We start from the raw sequence: 4,437 nt of genomic DNA, 5'->3' as shown, positions 1-4,437 counted from the left end.
ATTTTGTGATTTGAATTTGTCACTAGTCTCACTTAATTAAACACCTATCCGGCGGCAAAAGAAATTTTTCCTGCATTAGTTAAGTTAGAGATTTTTTTAATTCTCCTTCCTGCTGGCACTGAGGGCCTTATTTTAGTAAGCCCATCATCGGTTCGACCAGATCCATAAAGAGACGGTCAGTTGGTAAAGAACGGGTCCGACATATCCGGACATACCACCTCTCAAAAAAATTCCTGGGGTTTTTCGACTCGTCTGATTAGATCCCGCTTTAAAAATCTGGAACTTTAACTGCTTAGTCATTCTGCCGTTATTAGGTTAGATCAGGGGTCCCCAACCTTTTTGTACCTAAGAGCACATTCTAGAATACCGGCTGGACGACGGGCACCATTTATTTTTTCAAGGTGAATTTATATTTGGACATAGTTAACAGCGCCGGATTAAGCCTCTAGCGGGCCTTAGACAAAATTTAAATTGGGGCCTCATTTAAATAAGTTGCTTCTAAACAAATCTTATATAATGTGACATTAGCATGGGTGACACCCGGTGCGGATATCGTAGTGTCACCCAGGAATATTTCTAGATGGTGCGAGAGATATCGTGGCGGAGATTACTTCTGACACACGGATCGCTGTTGACCTTTTTTTTTTTTTTTTTACTTAACGACTGCTGAAATTTCTAGGTCACTCCAAGTTACGGGCCCTACACGTTTCCCTACTTTGATTTTATGGTATTCAGAACGGACCGATTTACTTCATTTCAGGTATGGGAAATTGAATTGGTGCAGATTTGGCGGAGGGGAAAAAGAGATCGGTCGCATTTCGCTTTGTGCTTTCATCTGTGTTGGACGCCATTTCTACTTTTGAATGGTTAATCATTCAAAGTGAAAAAACTTTTACATAGCAGTTTATCGAAAACCGAAATATTTTTATTTTTATCGTGGTCGCACAGCGGCGGGCACACGTAAAACGATTGGCGGGCGCCAAGGTGCCCGCGGGCATAGGGTTGGGGACCACTGGGTTAGATTATGTTAGATTGTGGACGGCAGCGAACACCGGATATCATTATGTCGCCTGACAAGCACCAATTCCGCTGCTACCTGAAACATCACAACATTCAGAGAATGCCTTAGAGGGATTTGAGTGGTGCAACACGATGTTAAATTTACAGCGTGACGAATTACAACTATTCCGTCACATTTATTTTATGAACTGGCAAGGCACTATTTTTCTGAAATAGAATGTAACTTATAACCGTCACAATATGTACCACTGGGCAGAGAGTGTTCCACGATGCACGCAACATACGAAACAATCAATTGCGTTTTACCCTAAACATCTGGTAAAAAATTTGGGATGAGCAGATTTTACAAATGAACATAAGACGGTCGTTTTAAACATGTTCTCTAACAAAATAAAACTCGTTTTTTGTAATAATTTCTGAAATTTTATCTTTATCCTTTGCAGTCAGAGATATTCGTATGCTATGCTTAATAGTCTTGAATTGATTTCCTTCTGTTAGTTTAGCGCTGAAAAGAGTGTGACCCACATACATACACTCGTATAATGCTGAATAGATTTCTTATGTCTCTGGATAGATGTTTAACACTTTCATAACACTGAAAAAACAAGCATTGTGATGAAAACAAGATTTATTTTTCTGTGTATATATTGCCTACTTGGACTTTGTTTATTAATAGGGCTTATTATACTCGTGTTCTGACTAGCAAAGAGAGGCAATCTTAGTCAAAACGGGTGGGCCTCGAAAGTCGAAAGTGGGGGGATTCGGTCGGGACGCTCGGATGAAAATAAAGGTATTTTGTTTCGACATTTGACTAAGATCTCTCTTTGCTAATCAAAAATTACACCAGTATAATAAGTCCAATTAATAAACTAAGTCCAAGTAGACAATATATACACAGAAATGTAAAACAGTAAGGACATAAACGTAAAAAAAATTAAGATTTATTTTTCTTCGAGTGCATGCACATTCCGTAAGATTTTATCGAGCATTTCAACATTATATATTATATATTTCAACATTAATATTGCATATTAATATTGTAGGATAAGGTACGGACCAGGATATAAATCCACATAATCAAGATTTAAATCTGTTAGTAATTTTACACTGCAAATCTAAAGAAAGTAGCTTCCTTTCTCCGTAATTCTCCGTTTTATATTTCAATTCGTGTTAAGAATTACAATTGAACATGAAAGAACAGAAATAAAAAGTAAAATTTTATATACTCGTAGGCCTATCATATTTATTCGAGAGTGTTCAAATACATTTTACCGAAATAAATAATTTAAAAAAAAAATCACAAAGATTTGAATAGAACCCCAATTGCATTTTTCGTATAACCATTTAGATAATAACTTTATATTTACATAACAGAAAATAATTGAAGGAGTGAATGGAAAAATCGTATATGACAAAACAGTTTTCTCTATTGAAAATACAAAATATATTAGTCTAAAAATTAAAAGATAATAAATGTCAGTAATATGCAAGTAAATGTGTCTATTTATTTGTTTTATTTAATAAAAATATGATTTTTTAAACCAACGTTAAATTTTATCACTAATACGGTATATTACAGTATAAATATAAAAAAGAGGGCATAAACTGTAAAAAAGGGCATTGTACTGTACATTGCACAAGGAGCTTCAAATTCTATGATTCAACGCTCTCACAAGGTAACGCTGATTGCAATTGCGCTAACTTGGCTTCGAAAACAAGGAATGAGGCTTTGGTCAACATACGACGAAGTTGCATAGATCAGTGGATAAATATCGTTCATTAGTTTAGTTTATATTTACAGAATAAGCTAGAAGTCACAAATTTTCTGTTATTTTGGGTCCCTTGGGGATTAGGAAAAAAAGAAATCGAGACGAAAAGGAAGAGTACGTGGCCCAAGTGCCCCTAATTCAAGTTATAATATTTATCACTTGTACCATTTTTCACTGAACATCTCTATTAAAAATTCTAAACTTGGGACTCGTCATAATATCTACAATATTATTATATCATAAACTGTAGAAGTAAAATAAAAGTTTTACTTACTAACGAAAAGTTCCTAAAATAACGAAGTGGCCCTTCTTCCAGAGTTGTAGTTGAAAGGAGAATTAATGTCTTTCGGATTCCAGAAAAAAAAGGGTCTTTTGGAGTAAGGACTACTTCGTCATTTTGGAAGATTTTTTATCAATCGGGTTATATTTGTCTTGCCGTAGTTGACGTAGATAAAAATATGAAGATTTTCTTCAGTTTTAATTGCATGTATTATTCCCGAATGTGTTGCAATGAATTATGTAAGTAATAAGCAGGCTGAAAAAAATTTTCACTTTGATTAATTCAAACTTTCCATCTCCAGTTACATACAAATTATATTAATGACAAATCCTATTAATGTTTCCAGAAAAAAAAACTAAAAGTAAATTATATGAACTGAATATATTCAGCGTAATAACGAAATTTTCCAGGTTCTTAAAGAACCATTCTTATATTGAAACGTATTTACAAGTTTGGTTATAAAATTGTTTATATATTTAAACATAAAATTGAAAAACACTTATTAAAAAATTTTGAATTTAAAAAAACTAAATTTAAATTTCTTATTAAAAAATAACTGTGTTACTTGTTCATTAAACCAAATTATAATTTATTCATCAATGTTTATTTAGTTTAGTTTCTTGACACCAGATGAAGCTGTAATCGGCGATATTAGAAAAAGACGACTTTAGTTTCGATTTTATATAATTTTATTATTCACAGTTTTATTATGTAATAACCAATAAAATGATTATTAAATATATTAATTATTAAAATTATATTTTTATTAATAGAGATTATAAAATAACACTGGGGTTTATGATTCGGTGTACTCCATACCAATAAGTCGTCAACTGATAAAAATGTCAGTCTTGAAGACCGCTTTGCGGCATTTAATTTACGATAGTTTTTTGTAAGATAGACTAGGCATTGATAAATTCTTACAGAAAAACTTGTTAATAAAGATTAAACTAAACATTAAATCCTTGTCATTCGATAACATGCCGAACCTATCATCACACCACAACTTAAAGTTCTTATAAATGTTCTTTAAATAATATTTTTCTAGATAATTTAATTGTAATATTAACATTCTAAATATAGAAAAACATTTTTAATATAATTTTTTCTGTTTTTATTATTTAATATTCTGAATTCTAATAAATTACCTTTTATGGCATAGAATCTTTTGTATATCTATTTGTAACCAACATATAACGGATCTATAAAAGAGTCAATATGGTAGGTTATTTATCTGGCTTTCAATATAATTTATGAGTCATTCTTTCAATAAATCTTGATTTAGAAGAGATATATATGAACGTTTTTCTTGAAAATATTTACCTAATACAGTTATTTAAAGGTTGAAATTGTGTTTATAAATGATGA

Source organism: Centruroides vittatus, unplaced genomic scaffold, assembly GCF_030686945.1.
Source record: "Centruroides vittatus isolate TY-2023 unplaced genomic scaffold, ASM3068694v2 contig_357, whole genome shotgun sequence".
Classification (NCBI taxonomy): Eukaryota; Metazoa; Arthropoda; class Arachnida; order Scorpiones; family Buthidae; genus Centruroides; species Centruroides vittatus.
The sequence above is the reverse complement of the archived record's forward strand: the minus strand, read 5'-3'. Positions refer to the sequence as shown.